Below are 20,961 nucleotides of genomic sequence, written 5' to 3' on the forward strand. Positions count from 1 at the left end.
AAGGCTGAAATCATGTTGCCAGGCTTGACTGTCAATAGACTCATAGTAGTACAATCTTACCCATCTATAGTAGATTGTATTATTTGTGTTTGAGTGGGATATTTAAATACATTATGTTATACCGTTGGAATTAAATAAAGAATTGGCCAAATATAAACTCTAAACAAATTGCATAAAACCATTTTTAATGTCTATCAACTGAAAGGACTTGGGTCTCCACTCCTCAGTGAGAGGCAAGATTCTTCTAACACATGCCCCATCTCCTTTTACTTTGACAAAACCCAGCAAAGTAGCTTCTCGTATTAGTAAATGTAAAGAGGTAGAAAACATGCCCATATTTAGGTAGATAATATGTCCTAGAAGTTTGGAATACAAGTTTCTCTTCTCTGGAAACTCTCTTCTATTTTCAAATGTTATGCTCTATTTCCTCCCCTTGTGATACTGTGTTTGTGGTGGGAAAAAAAAAAAAAAACTGAAGAGGTCACGAAGAGAGGTTTATAGACATAAAAAATAATGATGTGAGAACTTTATGAACAGATAAAAGATTTTAGTGTATTATATCAATCGAACTACAGAATTGTTACACTAAAATAGACATGGGACCAGCTCTTGATTTGCTCTTTTATTATTGACCGAGTGCTGGTTTTATGCCAGGCAGTGCTTTAGGTTATGTGAATACACAGATGATGCCTTGCTCACCCATAATGAATTAAAAAGAAAAAAAAAATCAAAACAAAGAAAAATGTAGTTTGGGAAATTGGATTTTGACTTCTGCAGCCATGTGATACTAGAATAGAATGATTGTTCCACTCACAAATTTCAGAGCTGTGATGTTATTTCACCTTGCTACATCTGTGGATGATATATTGTTACTCATCTCATGTGATTATTATACAGATAAGAAGAAATAACTTGGGGCAAGTGTTTAGTGTACTGAGTATCATATAGTAATCAATGTCAACTAAAGAAAATAACACTATTGATGGTAATTTCAAGAATAATAGCAGTAACGAACTCTAAATATAAAATTTAGTGCTGTGTGAAAGGAGCAAACAAAGGAAAAGTGACTAAAATGTGTAATGTTGTTAAACTTATATGTAGGGGTAAATCTGGCCCATGGATTTATATGTTGAGCTAACATTATTTCCGTGTCTATGATGATTAAAATGGGCTGAACCCGTTGATGATGGAACATCTAGTTTTCCAGAGTTCACATTTGCATTGCTAAGCGATTTTACTCTATCTGGACATTTAAGCATTTTGAACCATTACCTTAACAATGTAAGTGATTAATGGTTTTTCCTCCTGCATAGACTTATAGCACAATAAAAACGTAAATTGCCCAGGGGAATACATGGCACCAGTTGAAGGAATGTTATTCTATGCAAATATTTGAGTCAGAGTCTCATAACATTGGAATTACTCTATAGCTGAGCTAACAGAATATCATATAATAAAGTCAAAATCCAAAAATCTTGTATTATCAAAGGGCAAGAGTAAAACACTCATTAAAATATATTATGGAACAACTACAACAATAACAACAAATCAACCTCTGATTTTGGAATATCTAGAAAAAAACAATCTTTTGTCCCCGAATTGTATTGGGCTAGCACAAAATAAACCAATTTTAGAGCACCAAAGTATATCCCCCATCGAAAACTAATAAAATCTATTTGGACAGTGAAAATCCACTGGCTTTTAAAACAAGAACTATATGATCTCTAAGGAACTAAAATGATGTTGATATTTCTCACAGTCATGAAATCAACTCAAAGTTATGGCATGGCATGTATCAGTTAACAAAAAGAACTCATTCATTTCTCTTGCCCATTTAAGATTTCATATGCATCCACAAATAAGATATTTTTATGTTGCTAATATAAACATGTCCATTTGACTTATCAAATGGCTTATATAAAGTATAATCTTTATTCAGAATACTGGAGTTTAATGTCAAAACATTTGTATGCTGCTCAAAATCTGAAGAATGAGTTGCCATGTGAAAAATTAGAAGTAAATACTAACTTCAACAATTATAGTTCTGAAGTTGCAATATTGATACATTACTTGTTCTAGCAAGTCTTCCCGGAAGGAACCATGCCAACTGGTAGGAAAAGTGACCACAGATTTTCTCATTAAAAGTTAAGGAGGTGGTAGGAAAAATTATCTAGAAATGTGAATTTAAATGGATTTGCCCATTAGTAAATCCAGACCCCTTAGTCTGGATAATGTCAAGTATAGTATTGCCTAATAATAGATTAAGTAAATTCACTAATGGTGTATATTTAGATGCAAATTACTTTCCTAGTTTATGAAATGAACTATCCTATTTAATCCTCACTGCTGCTTCTAAGGAATAGCAAGTCATAAAATGAGATGGATATTTCTATTGTAGCAACTTTGGGTAGGTTATTATCACTAAAATCAGAGCAAATGTACATGTTACAAAGTAAAATTGTTACTTTCTTGGTAGAGAAGAGAAAAACTCAAATTGTTGTACATTGTACTTACAATCAAAAGATGCCTATGGTACTTGTTTGGATGGATGATCTAATAGGAGAAATTATAAGATGCTTATAAGTAACCACGGATTCTTCTGGGTGTGTTGGGTGAAATTAACACAAAGTAGTCTGGGATTTTGGTAATATATTAATGAAAGAGAAAAATACCTAAGATACATTTTGTTATTCCAATAACTCAGATTACTTTTTCAAAATGTATACGATGGATAATCCACTAAATCCTTAAATGTAGGAAGACACTAACTTTTAATGTCTGGGCTAAGTTAATAAATTAATACTTATCTGCTTATTGTCAGAAAGCACTTAAAATACACACCAGTGGAATGTATGTGGCATAGTTAACAATAAAATGAATAAATAAAATGAACACAAATCATTTTTTTTAACTTTTATTTTCCTCATCTATTGCCTTCACAGCTGCTTTGTCACTTCTAACTTTCTTGGTTCCTAATGATGCTTTAGTCATACTTCACAATTTTTCTCGCCCCCCCCCCCTTTTTAAGTTTATTTATTTATTTTGAGAGACACAGAGATAGCACAAGTGGGCAGGGGGGAGGCAGAGAGAGAGGGAGACAGAGAATCCCAAGCAGGCTCTGCTAACAGCACAGAGCCCGACATGGGGCTTGAACCCACAAAATTGTAAGCCGAAAGCAAGAGTCAGACATTTAATCAACTGAAGCACCCAGGTGCCCAGGCCACTTTTAATTATAAAATCTTTTTTTTTTTTTTAAGGTCAGTGAAAATTGTTAACTCAAAATCAAATGTAATCTATTTCTGTCTTTATCCGACCCTTTCTCCTCCCATTTTTTTCTCTACCCTTCCCACATTCTCCATGCCTACTGTGCAGACATGAACTGGAGCTCACGTTCTCTAACTGAGTGGTATATACTATGCTCTTTAATTTTTCTTTGGTTTTTTTTTTTTTTTTTTTTTTTTTTTTGACTCTGTAGCCTCCAGGATTGGGTATTAGGAAAGAATAGCCATTGACATAGACACACATTTATGTTGGAGGATATTACTAACTTTGCTTGGGTTTAGTCTGTTTCCATCAAAACACTCTAAGGATATGGTGGTCTCTGTTATTATGGTATTTATGGTTTTGGGCAATGAGTTTCTGCCTGACATCACATCCCATTTGTTTTTAAATCAATGTACTCTCTAAGTGTGTGATATAACCCCAGAATGTAATACAGTAAAATCAAGTTGAAGGTGTATGTGCCTATGTGTAATCTAGTGTGCACTTCTCTGAGGACCTGAATGGTGACAGATTTTTTTTTTTTAATTTTTTTTCAACGTTTATTTATTTTTGGGACAGAGAGAGACGGAGCATGAACGGGGGAGGGGCAGAGAGAGAGGGAGACACAGAATCGGAAGCAGGCTCCAGGCTCTGAGCCATCAGCCCAGAGCCTGACGCGGGGCTCGAACTCCCGGACCGCGAGATCGTGACCTGGCTAAAGTCGGACGCTTAACCGACTGCGCCACCCAGGCGCCCCTAGATTTTTATAATGTATCTTTGGATGATGATTCTCTGCTTTTTAACATATTAATCATTTTGGCTTCTCTAGTTTTCTCTACTTGGGCCGGTCCCCAGGTCACCATAAATAAAGCCAAAGAGTTGGACCTGTACAGAGACAGGAGGAGCTGGTGGTAAATTTGGCAAAAGGGATAGAAGGAAATCAGTCGGAAATCATACATAATTAATTTTTGTCCCAGTACTATGTACTAGTATTATTGTATTTCACTTGAAATATAATCATTTATATTGGTAAAATAATTAAAATGATATGGTAAACTGTAAATATGTATTTTGGTAAACTGATAATTTTCAATCAGTAAATAGGTGTTGGCTATGTCACTTACATGTATATTATATTTAATATCTGATATTTTAAGATAAGACACATTTTGATTAAATCACATTGATAGGACGATATGTCTTTCATAAACTCAGCAAGTAAACCATCTTGGAATAGGTTGTATTCCAAGCTTTTGCTTTATACAAAGCATTTGAGGTACATTAGAAAAGCCATGAGGGCACCTGGGTGGCTCATTTGTTTTAGTGTCTGACTCTTGATTTCGGCTCAGGTCAGGATGTCAGCATTCAAGAGATTGAGCCCTGCATTGGGATTTGCTCTGACAGAGTGGACCCCCCTTGGGATTCTGTCCCCCCTTTACTCTGCCCCTCTCCTCCACCTCTCTCTCTCTCTCTCTCTCTCTCTCTCTCTCTCTCTCTCTCTCTCTCTCTTTCTCTTGCTCTGGTTCTCACTTTCCTCTCTCTCAAAATAATTAAACATTAATTTAAAAAGAAAAACCAGGGGCACCTGGGTGGCTCAGTCGGTTAAGTGTCCGACTTCAGCTCAGGTCATGATCTCGCGGTTCGTGAGTTCAGGCCCCGCGTCAGGCTCTGTGCTGATGGCTCAGAGCCTGGAGCCTGTTTCAGATTCTGTGTCTCCCTCTCTCTCTGACCCTCCCCCATTCATGCTCTGTCTCTCTCTGTCTCAAAAATAAATAAACGTAAAAAAAAAAGAAAAACCAAAAGCCACATATTCGCTAAGACTTCCATAAATGTACAAAGATTGGTAGATCTTTATATAGATATTGGATCATTTTTCCCCTCATTTTGTCATGTGTTCCTTTACTTTCTAATTATCTTATGTTTGTACATTGAGTTCTATTCAATTCATGAAACTTTTTGTCAGATATGTTCCTAGCAGGGTTAGTAACAGGAAGTAATATCTGATTTTTTCTATGATATTGATTTCAATACTCTTTAAATTTTTTTTTAATGTTTATTTATTTTTGACAGAGCATAAATGGGGGAAGGGCAGAGAGAGGGAGACACAGAATCCAAAGCAGGCTCTAGACTCTGAGCTGTCAGTACAGAGCCCAACGCGGGGCTCGAACTCACAGACCGTGAGACCATGACCTGAAGTCAGTCACTCAACCGACTGAGCCACCCAGGCGCCCCATAATTTTAATACTCTTTTAGAATTAAGAATCAAATCATACCATGGAAATGTTTCCTCTGAATGGGTGGAGGGGTGGTGGCTAGGTGCATTTTTTATATGCTGAATACTTGCTTGGATTGTCTATTGAGGAGAAGGGCTCTGTGATTTATTGTCCTAACCCAGGCACTTTTTTTTTTTTTGCAAGTTTTTATTTAAATTCAAGTTAGTTAGCATACATGCGATATTATTTACAGATATAAAATTTAGTGGTTTATCACTTACATACAACACCCAGCACTCATCATAACAAGTGCCCTCCTTACATTTAACCCATCCCCCCTGGCCACCTCCCCTCCAAGAACCTTTATTTTGTTCTTTGTAGTTAAGAGTCTGTTATCTGGTTTGCCTCTCTCTCCCCAACCCCTTTGTTTATGTGTTTTGTTCCTTAGATAACAATTATGAGTGAAATCATGGTATTTGTCATTCCCTGACTCACTTTGCTTAGCGTCGTACACTGTAGCTCCATCCATGTCATAGCAAATGGCAAGATTTCACTCCTTTTTATGGCCGAGTAGTATTCCATTGTGTATACATACCACTTTTTCTTTATCCATTCATCAGTCAGTGGACATTTGGGCTCTTTCCATAATGTGGCTATTGTTCATAATGCTGCTCTAGACATTGGGGTGCACGTTTCTCTTTGAATCGATATGTGTGTATTCTTTCAGTAAATACCTAGTAGTGCAATTGCTGGATTGTAAGGGACTTCTATTTTTTATCTTTCTGAGGAAACGCTGTACTCTTTTCCGGAGTGGCTGCATTAGTTCACTTTCCCACCAATAGTGCAAAAAGTTCCCGTTTCTCAGCATTCTTGCCAACATCTGCCATTTCCTGCGTTGTTATTTTAGCCATTCAGACACTTGTCAGGTTCTATCTCATTGTAGTTTTGATTTGTATTTCCCTGATGGTGAGTGATATTGTGAATATTTTCATGTGTCTGTTAGCCATCTGGATGTCTTCTTTCGAAAAATGTCTTTTCATGTCTTCTGACCATTTTTTAACTGGGTCATTTGTTTTTTGGGTATTGAGTTTGTTAAGTTCTTTATATACTTCCGATGCTAACCCTTTATTTGATATGTCATTTCTCATATATCCTTTCTCAAATATCCTTTCTCATTCCGAAGACTGCCTTTTAGTTTTGTTGATTGTTTCCTTTTCTGTACAGATTTTAACTTGATGAAGTCCCAATAGTTTAGTTTTGCTTTTGTTTCCTTTGCCTCTCTTGCTAGATAGAGGCATACCTAGTAAGAAGTTGCTACGGTCAATGTCAAAGAGATTATTGCCTGTGTCTTCCTCTAGGATTTTGATGGTTTCTGTCACCCATTTTGAATTTATTTTTGTGTGTGGTGTAAAAAAGGGGTCCAGTTTCATTCTTTTGCATATCGCTGTCCAGTTTTCCCAGCATGGTTTGTTGAAGAGACTGTCTTTTTTTCCTGTGGGTATTCTTTCTTGCTTTGCTGAAGATTAGTTGGCCATATAGTTGTGGATTCATTTGTGAGTTTTCTATTCTGTCCCATTGATCTATGTGTCTGTTTTTGTGCCAGTCTTAATCACTACAGCTTTGTAATATAACTTGAAGCTTGGAATGGTGATGCCTCCAGCTTTGCTTTGCTTTTTTAAGATTGATTTGGCTCTTTGGGTCTTTTGGGTTCCATACAGATTTTAAGATTATTTATTTTAGTTCTGTGAAAAAGGCTCAAATCCAGACACTTCTATTTATAGAAAGAGAAGATATTAATACTGTTGAGATACCAGGGATAAAATGAGACTGTCCAGGGCAAATTGGGATCTTAGTACTCTACTGAGAAATCCCGCACCATTAAAAATAGGGGATTATCTCTTGCTTTTTCCCCTGGTACCTTAAATGCTATCCTGCTTACCTGGCACCGAGTAGGCTCTCTGGACCTGTGTGCTTTATCCGTCTTGTCTTTGTCCCTGTAACGTTCTCCTGTCCGTCAGTATTGGACACAACTTAGTTAAATGCCTTTCTTCTTTAGAACCCTTATTGGTGTCCTCCAGTGCAAGACTGTCTTCTGAACCCAGCCTGAATTGAGCAGCCCCTAAATGCCTGCTGGTTTTTCCTAGGTGCTGGGTTTTGTAAGGACACATTTCCTTCGTGACTTCGATAATAATTTGATTATACTGATTGTGTGTTCTCCATGCACAATCCCCATTCCAGACTGATTGCTCTTGGAGCTTTAATATAGCAACGCCTCAAGGCATAGTTAGTCTTACAGAGAAAAAATGCTCTCTGTGTTTTAAGAGACTTGATTTTTGTTTTCAAGAGCAGTTGTGGAGAACTCTAATCCACAAGTGTAGGCCTTACACAGCGAGAAGGTTTTTGTTTGTAGTTTTGTTTCCCCTGTGTACCTAGATCTGGCAAAGATGCCGCCAGCTACGGAGGGGAAAAGAACAAAAGAGGAAACATGAAGTTAGAAACTTGTGGTTGGGGTCTCTTTAATAAAATGATTGCTGTTATCCCGGAACATGGTCTAGGAAATAAAACCGTGAGAGGTAGAAACATTTGATGATTCACTGGCAGAGGGGAATTAACCTGTTCCCTAGCCAGATCCTGAAGAAACAACAAATTTTGTCCATTAAATACCAACATGCCAAATCCTCAGTGCACAGAGCGCAGAGGTTGCAGTCAATATCTATTTCTTCATTCTCCTGCAACCCATGAGAGCTGTCAGAGATGAGCCAAATTTCCTACACCTCCAAAAGGAGCACAGTCATAGCCCAGAGATACTGATGAACTTTGAGAGACGTTGAGGATACCAGGACTCCTACAAGGAGACCCATCCAGAGATACCCTGGGGATGTGGAATTCTCCATGCAAACAAGTCACGGTATTTGCCTCAGCCTGGGAAAGAGATGACTCCCTGAGTTCCTGACACCAAGTCCTCTTCTGCTGTCCCCATCTGTCACCTTGAAAAGGGTAGAAGCCGGAGAAAGTGGAACCCTCTTGCACTGCTGGTGGGAGTGCAAACTGGTGCAGCCACTCTGAAAACAGTATGGAGGTTCTGGAAAAAACTAAAAATAGAACTACCCTGTGACCCAGCAACTGCACTTTAGGTATTTACGCAAAATACAGATTTGAAGAGGTACACGCACCCCGGTGTTTATAGCAGTATTAACAGCAATAGCCAAAGTATGGAGAGAGCCCAAATTTCCATCAACTGATGAATGGAAAAAGAAGAAATGGTGTATATATACAATGGGATATTACTCAGTCATCAAAAAAGAATGAAATCTCGCCATATATTATGCCAAGTAATATAAGTCAATCAGAGAAAGACAGGTATCATATGATTGCACTCATATATGGAATTAAAAAAATAAAACAGATTAACATATGGGGGGTGGGTAAAGGGAAACAAACCACAAGAGACTCTTCATGATAGAGAACAAACTGAGGGTTGTGGAGGGAAGGTGGGTAGGATATGGCTAGATGGGAGATGGGTATTAAGGAGGGCACTTGTGGTGAGCACTAGATATTGTATGTAAGTGGTGAGTCACTGAATTCTATTTCTGAAACCATTATCACACTGGATGTTAACTAACTAAAATATAAAAATAAATAAAAAGAAAAAAAGAAAGGTAGAATCCATAAAACACTATTTTAATCTGCACAGACAGAATTTACCAGGATTTGACTAAAATCAGTATTGAAATTGATATTTTAAAACAAAAGATACATATACACATACAGATGCATTTTCTGTAAATTTGGCTATAGGTAGTACATCGAGCAGCTTGTCACACTGAGAGAAAGGATTAAAAACTCAAAGACACCACATAGCTATAATTTGCCAGGTCCTGTGTTTGGCGTTTTACATACATTATCTCATTTGTTCTTCCAAAGAACTCATATTTAACCTTATTCAGAATTCCCACAAAAGCGTGACTTGATTCAAGGGCTTGCAAACAGATGGTTTATTTTGTCATATGGTCCTAAAGAGCATATGTAGACAGTATAAAGAATGAGCCAGGGCAAGAAGAAAACCCAAGGGTGTCTTATGGAGCTGGCATTGTGGGAAGCTTCAGTGTGACCCAGCTGGGATTCCTAAGGAATTGTGGAGAAGGTACTTCAGGCTCATTTGTCCAAGGCCCAAGGACGGGAATGCTGTGTTGTCCATCACATGACATTTCCTCATTGGTTGTATTCTTCCTCAAGCTTCTAAGTTGGTGAGCTCGTTTCCATAGTGTCCACATGCAGGAGTGGCAGAAAATCCTGGGATAGAACATAAGACATATGCTGAGCATCTAAGGCAAGACACAGCTCAGTTGACATCTGAGCACAGCTGGCTGACACAAGAGCCAGAATAAAGTTTGATCTAGAAGATAAAAGATATGATGCTAAAGTTATACTGTGGATCCAGAGCTGGTTGCATGAACGTGGGTTCTGTGCTTAGAAGGACCTTGAACCTGAGAATTAATACTCTGTGAAATTCCTATGAATGCAATCTTTGAATTTATGTTTTATAAGTGAGATTGGATGGGATGATGTAGCACACCCTGGGACTTGGAGTATCAGCTGTCGCTCGACCCCGCCTCCCACAGAGGGCCCATGACTTTGGTTGCCTGGTTGGGGCTGCCCACTCCCTTCCCTCTGTGCTCTGAGCCCCATGAGGCTTTATGCTCTCCCTCTTTCTCGTTCCAAGACTCTCACTACTTTCTGACTGGGGCAATAAATAAATCGCGTTGGTGGGTGGACGAGGGAGAATTCTGTCCTGTCATGGCCCCCTATCCCAGTGGGTGTCTGCTCATGGGCACAGAGAGGCTCCACATCAGGCCACCTCTGTATGTTTTGGGGAGGAGGTCAAGGCAGTAGCCATCTTCTCGCTGGTGGCAATGCCATGGATAGGACATTTGGTAGGAGACTCAGTGAGGTCTCCTGAACACCCTCAATCCAGGTACTAAGTACATCTCAGATTGTTTGAGGTAGCAGTCACACAAGATTCACCTGTTTGTGGTGGTTTGGGGCTGTGGAAAGATAGACTGACTTCCCCACTGTATTAACCATGCTTTCTAATTTCTGTATCTGATGATGTGTATCTCATGTTTTGATATCTGGGTATTTGATGACTAAGGAGGGGATGACCATTCCAAGTGCATTTTTAGTGTCTTCCTAGAGTTAGTAAAGGAGACTCTGGTTTTCATTTGCAAAAAAACAAAACAAAACAAAACAAAACAAAACAAAAAAAAAACAGTGCAGACTCCGCTCCACCCTTCCCCATCTGCTTTATCTAGCTTTACACCCTAAAGTGGTGTTCTCCAGCCCAGATTATCCTGGGTCCCCAAACTAGGGACCCACTGAAATCTTTTAAGCTAGCCAGTGCTAAATCTGTTTAGCCTATTCACCCTGCCTTGCCCATTTTCCTAGAAAACCACAAGAAAAGCTTTCTAGCAGTTTCTCTTGAAATCTCTCTGCCTTTTTCTCTCTCAACAGCCAACCTCAGTGCTCTCTCATGTTTCTCTCCATGGTGCAGCATGTGCCCCCACCCCCCGCCAGCCACCAGACTGTTTAGAATTGTGAACAGTAAACTATCTTCTTAATGGCAGTGATTTCCTTACCTGTTGGCCTCACCACACCTGAATGCAAACACGATTCCCAAACACATTTTAAAATATCCACTTGCTGAGGCTTTGCTGCATTTTCATTTTATCTTGTTCCCTGCAATTATGTAGCAAACTGCAGTCCATGAATGCTAATCTGGATGGGTTTATGTCCCTTGCTTAAGTCATACGTATTAAGTGGCAGGGCTCAGATTCTAGTCCAGTTATGTTTTCTTTGGAGTTTTCTTCTGCTGACACCACTCTGCCTGCACTAAGCACATTCACCCATGAGGCAGTTATATAATACGGGTTGAGGGAGTGAAGTTGGTAAATGGTGTTAAAATAAAGAACACATACACGTAAAGCAGATTCCAAAGGGTTAAATGGAAAGAACAAACTATCTACCATTAGGCCAATTTCCTCCTACCTCATAAGTGACTTTTAGTAAAAAGTACCTTTACCCTCTGCATCCACTGAAATAATACAACACATTGTATTTATCAATATATTGTTGAATCATATGTATGTACTAACAGAAGACCCCTCCTTGATATGACTTACACCATGGCTCTTGGGAGTGTAGGGGAGGAAAAAAATATTCTTCTTCTAACCTCTGAGGTTCTTGGCTGAGACATTTCCTGTAATAAACAGAAGAAAAATAAACAAAGTTTAAGAACATATTGGTGACCTTTAAAAAAAATCTATTTTGCCAATAAAATGAGTTTGCCTGGGATTAGTTTAGTCATTGCAAGTTAGGACAAGCCAACTATGGCGAACCATAGGCAAGTCTGGAGAACAGAAGAGAAGGGCTTGCTTTTGTGGAGGTAAGAAGGAAGTTGGAAAGGGATGCTTAAAAGAGTTCAAGGTGGTGACAGCTTTTCATTGCCTGAGTGTGACAGCTGGTCATCGGTTGGGCTGTTTCTGGGAAAAGAGAAATCGGTTCTTCTCGCTGGGGTATATAAAGTAAACTTTCTCCGGTTTGGTGCTAATGTGAGAGCTGAGTGGTAATGTGTGAAAGCGCCCGCTTCCGGGCTTCCCAGCACCCCTTTTTAGTAAGATTTCCTATATTTTCACAATGTTTACCTCTTGTATACCTAGGAGATACCCAGGAAAACTGACTAGCCACAGTGGCTCAAGCCATCACCTTAAATACCATCTTCAACTAAAGACAAAAAAAAACGTTAGAGGAAAGTGGAGCTAGTAATCAGAAGTTACTGGGCAAAAACACAGTCAACAAGGCTATGGTTGTTACACAGACATAAATCCTGGTGTGTGTTTTTTTTTTTTTTTTTAATAAGATTGTCTGAAAATTTAGATCATCTTTTTCCTTCCTAGTATACTAATACTCGAAGAAGTTTATGTGTCTAAGTCTTTGAAAACTTTTCCTCCTCAGAACCGGAACAGAGCCTTGAAACATAAAATATACTACATGCCTTAAAACATGGTGTGTAGTTCGCAACAACTATGTGGCTCAGTAGGTTGAACTTCTGACTTCCTCTCAGGTCATGATCTCACGGTTTGTGAGTTTGAGCCCCGCGTCGGGCTCTGTGCTGACAGCTCAGAGCTTTGCACCTGCTTCTGACTCTGTGTCTCCAGCTCTCTCTGCGCCTCCCCCACTGACACTCTGTCTCTGTCTCTGTCTTTCAAAAAAAAAAATAAATAAACTTAAAAATATTTTAAAAAGCATGGTGTATAATTGGAGGGGCAGGGCAGGCCAATATAAAAATGATACATTTTTTTTTTAAAGCAAATCATCCAAATAAGAATAAAATTCTCCGCAAATATATCAAAATTGCCTGCAAGTGTTATAACAGTTAAAAGACAAAGAAGCCAATGAGTCATAGTCAAGGATGGCAATGTAAGATAATGGGACTTGGGGATACTCTTTGAAGGATTTGGTTATGGAGAATGAACGGAAAATGAGGATAACGCATGAACAAGTATGCGATACTTGAGGTGCTCAAAGTTCACCTTACCAAACCTGGATGTGATGGACTGACCAATGGAAAGAGTCTGCTTGGAAAATATTAGAAAATTAAGGTATTCTCTGTCACATCATATTTCAGAGATTTATTAATTTAGGCAGGAAATTTTAAATTGCCAAATTATTGAAAGGATGATGATGAACAAATTATGGGAAAGTTCCAGTAAGGAGTAAAATGTGAGAGACACCTAACTGAGCAAATTAATCTAAACCGTTTCTACCAACTGATAAATTTTTGTTGTTGCTGCTTTTGTTTCATTCCATGATATTGCAAGAATCTTTTGCTTGTAGCCAGTTTAGAGTCTTAAGTTGGAATTTGATTTGAGGTGATATTTCTAAAGATGACATTTTGTTATATCAAGATCTCACTTTTTAATATAATTTATTGCATATGAGATTAAATAGCTTTTAATTTGTTTTAACTTTTGCATTGTTTGTCCTTAGTCATTTGATTCTAGTAAAGCAAAATGAGAAGTTGGTTGCTGGGCTTTCCAGTTTGGTAACAATAATGGTTTGATTTTATGTCATTTAAAAACGACAATTAATTTTGAATAGCTTATCAAACTTTAGCTCCATTTTCTTGCAGCATAGACTTTAAAATTTGCATTAATCTCCTTGTTTCTGATAACATGGTTCTAATACAACCATCAGAAAAAAAATATAAGAACAAAAATAACATTCTGTGACTTTGTTATATGCTCAGGTAAGTAATGGTGTTGAGCATCCAGCCACCACTAGGCTTATTTCTTGATATCAGAACCAAGAAGAATTCCTAGAAGAATTTATAACAAAAAGTCAATTCTTTATATATGAGTAAATATATTTAAAAAGTCAGTTCTTTCTATATGAGTGAATATTATTATACATTGGAAATATAAGATCCTGGAGAATTATATAAAGACTAGTTAACTTACTGTAGATTTGGAAATCTCATTAACAAGGAAATCACATGATACTCATACTAACATAAATATAATTTCACTAAATTTTAGGTTTTTAAACATTTGTATATTTCTGATCTCTCACTAAGTTATTCCAACTTAAAAGTGATTTCAGACCTGAAATTAAGTCCCTTATAATGAGAAAATAAAAATCCTCCCCAGTAGAATTTTTCTCCCTAATCTAACTAAGGTATAAAACTTGTCATGGAGTCTGAGTTACTTAAGGTTTCTCAAGAGATATTTAAAGGTATTTTTGGAATTTTCCTTATTAGCAAAGATTCTATTCTTGGTCAGATACTTTAGTTAAGCTGCTCACCTATTTAGTTTATTCCTGTCGTTTATCATTAAGAAAGTCATGATTTGCAACGTAGTGTCATTTAAAAATCTTGATCCTGGGGCACTTGGGTGGCTCAGTCGGTTAAGTGTCCAACTCTTCCTTTTGACTCAGGTCGTGATCTCCTGGTTAGTGAGCTCGAGCCCCACACTGGGTGAGGCCAGCTTGGGATTCTCTCTTTCTCCCTGGCTCTCTGCCCCTCCCCCACTTGTACACTCAGGCTCTTTCTCTCAAAATACATAAATTAACTTAAAAATAAAATCTTGATCCTGAATGTTTTTTTTTTCTTTAGTATCTTGACTTATATTTGCCATAATGCTCCTACCAGGCAAACAAATCTATGAGTATTTTTGAGTGCTCGCATGTCCCAAACACCACACCATGTGCCTTAAAGCCATTATTTGTTTTCCATGTTCACAACACCCAGTTTACGTCAGCTGTATCTCCTCATTTCAAACTGAAGAAATTCAAACTCAGATTACTAGATAAAATTCCCACCAGTCCTAAGTGGTAGGCCAGCTTCAGTAATCATAATCTTAAACCACAGGGTTTAATTTTAAATGTTATTTATACTGTCAGTCACGAACAGTCGCAGAGTTGCCTGTACTTTGCGATCCAGGGCTAAGTGTTTTTGTTTTTGTTTTTGTTTTGTTTTGTTTTGTTTTGCTCTGCTCAGAAGGGTACTTTGTAGTTTGTGGTTGTGTTAGTTTTCTAGGGCTGCTGTAACAACATACCATGACTTGGGTAGCTTGAACAACAGAAGTGTACTGGGTCACATTTCTGGGGGCTGGAAGTTCAAGTCACGGTTCTGATAGTTTTCTGTCTCCTGAGGCCTCTTTCCATGCCTGGCATGTGGCTACCCTTTCACTGCTTCTTCACAGGAAGAATGTTTTTTAATGTTTTTTTTTTTTTTCTTAATTCATTTTTGAGAGACAGAGAGAGACAGAGTATGAGCAGGAGGAAGAGCAGAAAGTGAGGGAGACAGAATCCAAAGCAGGCTCTAAGCTTTGAGCTGTCAGTACAGAGCCTGATGTGGGGCTCGAACCCATGCACCGTGAGATCATGACCTGAGCTGAAGTCAGATGCTTAACCTACTCAGCCACCCCGGTTCTCCCTAAAAAGAAACTTCTTAAAAAGGCACTAATCATATTGTATTAGAGCCCAATCTAACCCCCTTTTATCTCTCTCTCTCTTTTTTTTAATGTTTATTTTCGAGAGAGAGTATTCATGTCGGGGAGGGTCAAAGAAAGAGAGAAGGGGACAGAGGATTTGAAGTGGGCTGCACACTGACAACAGAGAGCCTCATGCAGGGCTCAAACCCAGGAGCCATGAGATTATGACCTGAGCCAAAGCCATAGTCAAAGTCTAAGATGCTGATTCAACTGAGCCACCAAGGTGCCCCATAATCATCTCTTTAAAAAAGCTTACTCCCAAAGTTGTATTCTTCTTTAAAAATTTTTTTGATGTTTATTTATTTTTTTGAGACAGAGAGCACGAGCAGGGAAAGGGCCAAGAAGAGGGAAACACAGAATCTAAAGCAGGCTCCAGGCCTGAGCCATCAGCACAGAGCCTGATGTGGGGCTTGAAACCACAAACCGTGAGATCATGACCTGAGCCGAAGTCATACACTTAACTGAGTGAGCCACATAGGTGCCCCCCAAATTTATATTCTGATGTACTGTTTGTTGAGACTTTAACATATGAAATTGAGGGTGGGGCAAAATTCCACCTCTAACAGTGCACTTTTAACAACCTATGATTCTATAACCCCAACTTTGAACTCACTCTAATTCAAAGATATCTAGTATTAAGATGATGTGCACTCTATCATAATTAGAAATGATAGTGCATATTTACACATGTGCCCAGCATCGTATTTCTTTTTATTGGAAGATTCCAACATCAGAGATAGGATACACTGTCATTTTATGTGTATTGTATTTGGGGGCAGTATTTCTTAAACATTAATGAGTATCATTTTTGAAATAGAGATGTGGCCCCATCTGCAGAGTTACTAGGTCTGGAGAAGGGCCTGAGAATAGAACAGTTTAAATGGCAAAATACTAAGATGGGCACACTGACTCAAGTAATTTTTTTTATTTTCACCCAGAGAAATGTCATGAATTCATTTAGCAGATTTATTCAAACAAAGTGAAAGCTTGAGACAATCATTAGGAAAAGCCCTTTGCTGTGAACATTCTTTTGGTTTTAAGCAAACACAATTCCTCTTGATACCCAAAAGAATAACTTCTCCTTTTCCACCATTATCCCCAAATTCTTCACTAAAAACCACCTTGAAAATATCTTAAGTTGTATTATTAGTTTGAAAGATTTTTTTTTTCTTTTTTACACTCTGGCTTCTCAAATGTAGTCACTTCTTAATCTACATAATCGTGATAAGTTCCTACTTATTTTAGGGGCATTAAATCAACATGCAATTTTATCTGATGTAGATAAAAAGGATAGTAATTATTAATACATTTTACCAAAAAACATATTGTGTTTTGAGGCTCAAGCACACCTGGGGGCCGCACACTACCTCAAGCACCAGATGTTCCAATTCCTTGGCATTTGTCTAGAATTATTTACACACGTGGATGTGTGAGCAGAAGTATAGGGAGGTACCAACCATTCTTATTTCAAAATGTGTCAAATTTTTAGATAATTAAAACAAATGGAAAATGAAATATATGCAGGTGAATGCCTCCTTTCTTTCCAGTGTGTTCTTCCTGGTTTCCAATCTTCGTCAAATGGGAGGTACTGTAATTTGTCGTGTGAAATTTATACACTGTGTGAATTGTACATAGATCGTTTCCTGTGTATGAAATTCCTATAGGAAAAAGATCCTCACAGGACAGGAAAAGAGTAGGCTGACTGCCTTTTATTTTTGTTTTCAATTTTAAATGAAATATCTTAACAATCTGTAGGACAGCTCACTAAAGTAGAATTTATTAATCGAACAATATAAGTTTTGCGATTTTTGTAGCAATTGACAAATTGTCCTCAAGGGGACTGACCTATTTTACATAGCCATAAGCTATATTTAAAACTGCATACCTTCTCCCACAGTCTTGCAAATGAGTTAGCAAACCTTTGGAGTTTTTACAGTCTATTGCGTGAGAATTAGATATCAATGCAGTGCTTTTTTTTATGTTCATTTATATTTGAGAGAGAGAGAGAGAGAGAGAGAGAGCGAGCGAGCGAGCAGGGGAGGGGCAGAGAGAGAGAGATGGGTAGAGGATCTGAAGCAGTCTCTGACCTGACAGCAGACAGCCTGATATGGGGCTCAAACTCACAAACTGAGATTATGACCTGAGCCGAAGTTGATGCTCAACTGATTGAGTCAACCAGGCTCTCCAATGTCAAGTAGTTTTAATCTCTATGTTTCTTATGATGAGATTGATGATTGTCCTAATACATTTAAAAGCCTTGTTATGTTCTCCGTGAATTGTTCATTATGTACTTTGCCCAATTTGGGGTGAGGGAATAAGATTGTTGAACAGTTTGCTTGCTTTGCTTACCATGATTATGCCACGTAGACATTTTCAGTTTTTATGAATTGGTTTTTAACAGTCTTGTCTTTTATGATTTCATGAGTGGAAAAAAAGTCTCCCATATTGCAGCCTAGTACTTTTCTGTAGCTACTACTATAGTTATCCAGATTGGTTGCTTATGAAATGCAAGAATCATCATCTCTTTCCAGACACAGATGGATTTTAGGAAATCTGGGGTGTGTGTGTGTGTGTGTGTGTGTGTGTGTGTGTGTGTGTGTGAGACTAGGTGCAGTCTTGCCTTCTCTGATTTTTTCTAAATTATACTGAGTCCAGGGAGGTTTTTCAGCCAACCTGACACCTTCCTTCCACCCAATAATCAACTGCAGATAAGGTTTTTCACCTGGGCATGTATATTCATTCTCACATAGTTTATTTTTGCTGACATTTACTGTTAATGAATCCACATGCTTTTGACATCTCTTTCAATGTTCTTTGCCTCCATTCCTTTCCATATAGCATATGGAATTTACTTTAGCTCATCTCTATAGGTTTTGGAAGCTCTTACATATAGATTCTAGGGATTATTTGTTGTTAGAGACTAAATGTGTTTCCTCAAATTCATATGATGAAGCCTTAATCCCCAGTGTGTCTGTATTTGGGGGTGGGCGTCTAAGGAACTAATTAAGGTTAAACGAGGCCATAAGTATAGGAGCCTGACCTTATAGGTTTACTGTACTTATATGAAAAAAAGATACCAGAAAGCTGTTCTCTCTCCCTCTCTCCTTGTGTGCACGAAACCGGGAAAGGGGATGTGAGGCATATGGAGAAGGCAGCAGACTACAGACTAGGAAGAGAGCCTGTACCAGAAACTGAAGCAGCTAGATTCTTGGTCTTGGACTTCTGTTGGTTAAGCCACCTAGCCTATGGTATTTGGTTATAATAGCCCCAGCAGATTCACACATTAGCCTCTCATAGTTTTATGGGAAAAGACATTGGTAATTTTGTTTGTTGGTTTGTCGTCTTTCCTCAGTCGTGTTTTTGTACTTCCTGCTTTTCAGTGAAAGTCAGTACGGTATGAAAGTAATGTTTATGTGCACATTGAGTTTTATATCAGATAATTCTGTGGTGATTCTGTTTAAAAGTTGAGTTATTAATAGTCTTCAAGGCCAGTTGCCACTGATTATTGGACAAGAACACATATATTCGGGTTGGCCCAGATGCCTCTATGGGAACCATTATTAAAATTCTCACTTTTTAAATTAGCTATTGTATGAGGGATAGGGCATCAGTTTTCACAAATGTACAAGGCATGTCAGTAATTTTCAATGGGAAAAAAAGGACCTCTGTTTTCTGTAGCTACTACTATAGTTATCCAGATTGGTTGCTTATGAAATGCAAGAATCTTCATCTCTGACCTCTCTGATACACCACCATAGCAGCATTATTGTGGTCTATCATGGCTTGCTCTGTCTGTGATAAATACAAAAGGTTGAATCCTAGGACGGATAATGGGACATAGAGATACAGACTACATGGGTTTCAGTATAGGTATTAGAGCAGACATGAAACCAAAGAACTTTAGGACCTCATGGCTGTTGTGTTTGGATGTATGTGTTTACGTGTGAATCCACACGGTCCATCCCTGTAGGCGGATGTCTTAAAACTGTTTGGTTGCCCTCCCCAAAGGAAATAATAGAATGCTCACTGTTTTACCGGTAATAATGATATTATTATTAGTAATTACATTTGAGAGATTTATGTAGGCCAGGCTCTTAGAGATATTTTCTCATATAATAATTTTTGCATTATACTGAAGAGTGTTGTTATGCTTGTTTCAAACTCAGTGTAGCAGAAGTTAGCTTGCTCAGATAACCCACTTTACCAGGCCGAGGGACAGAGCCAGACTCAAACTTAGATCAGCCTGATTCCAAAACCTTGATTTTCAAGTCTACCATCTGGCTAATCGGTATAGTCTCTCTAGGAAAGACAAGGTGTGTAACGAATAACTTGTTGTCTATTTTGATCATTTACAAATTTAACATGATGTGGGTGAAATATTGTGAACATTTTTTTTTCCTATTTAACTACATCTTAAGTGGGCTTAATTATCTACATGTACAAAACCAATATAATAAAGACCTATTACTTTAGGCTGCCTTTTTTTTTTTTTTCACAAATCAGGTTTCATAGAACATTCTGTCAGCCAATAAACCAAAGGTGTGGTTTTCTTTTTGACTTAAACTCGCAGATTTTAAATCAGTCTTTTTGAAACAAAAGAGGATTGCTGTCTACTAATTTGAGTTTCTGCTTTTCAAGCATATTATGTCCATCTGGTCATTAATAGGATTTTTTGAATATTGAAATTGTGTACACTCTTGCAATTGTGTGATGTGTAGTAGTTAAAAATAACAAGTTGGGTCTATAGTAAACATAAAATGCACTTATTATTATGGCAAGAAGCAATTCCAAAATACTAACACAATGTGACTTCGTTAGTGGAAAAATGTATTAATTAAGCATTCCCCATTTATCTTCTGTTTGTTGATATAGCTATTATTTTTTATAGTTTATCTTCAATACTATGCGTGCATATCTTCAGCACTGTGCATATATGGAAAGTAGAACTCAGTGTTAGAGGAAGAAAATTATTATTATTTTTGCTTTTCACTTTATGTCCAATAATGTATTGTTTTTTTATTTATTTGTTTTCTTACCATGAGTAGGTAAGCCCTTATATAATAAAAGCAAATAATATAAAGTCATCGTAATAATAAATGTTCTCAGGATAAAAATCTAGACCTATGAATATACTTTTAATTATTTGGAAACTGGATATAAACACCTTTTGAATATTCCCAATAAAGATATATCAGCTAAAAACCTCTATAGGACCACAAAGTAGCTATTATATTAACAATGTGGCAAATTCCCTATGTAAACATAGCAACATGTTATCTAATAATACTCTGGAGGACATTACAAATTTTTGTTGTTTTGTTTCCACACGATTCAACAAAGTTATACTTTAGTAGCCTATAAGAGTTAACTGGGATGTCCACAGGGACTTTATTACCACCGGGAGACCCTATTTTATATTCGGTCTTTTGAATGATTAT

The 20,961-nt window shown here is 37.7% G+C and overlaps 1 protein-coding gene across 9 annotated transcripts in view; it reads left to right on the top strand.

Annotated features, from left to right (window-relative positions):
* CDH18 (cadherin 18) overlaps window positions 1-20,961 on the top strand; it is a 1,009,468-nt gene that overhangs the window by 635,252 nt on the left and 353,255 nt on the right. The window lies entirely within an intron of this gene.

The sequence above is a fragment of the Felis catus genome, chromosome A1, assembly GCF_018350175.1.
Source record: "Felis catus isolate Fca126 chromosome A1, F.catus_Fca126_mat1.0, whole genome shotgun sequence".
Lineage (NCBI taxonomy): Eukaryota > Metazoa > Chordata > Mammalia > Carnivora > Felidae > Felis > Felis catus.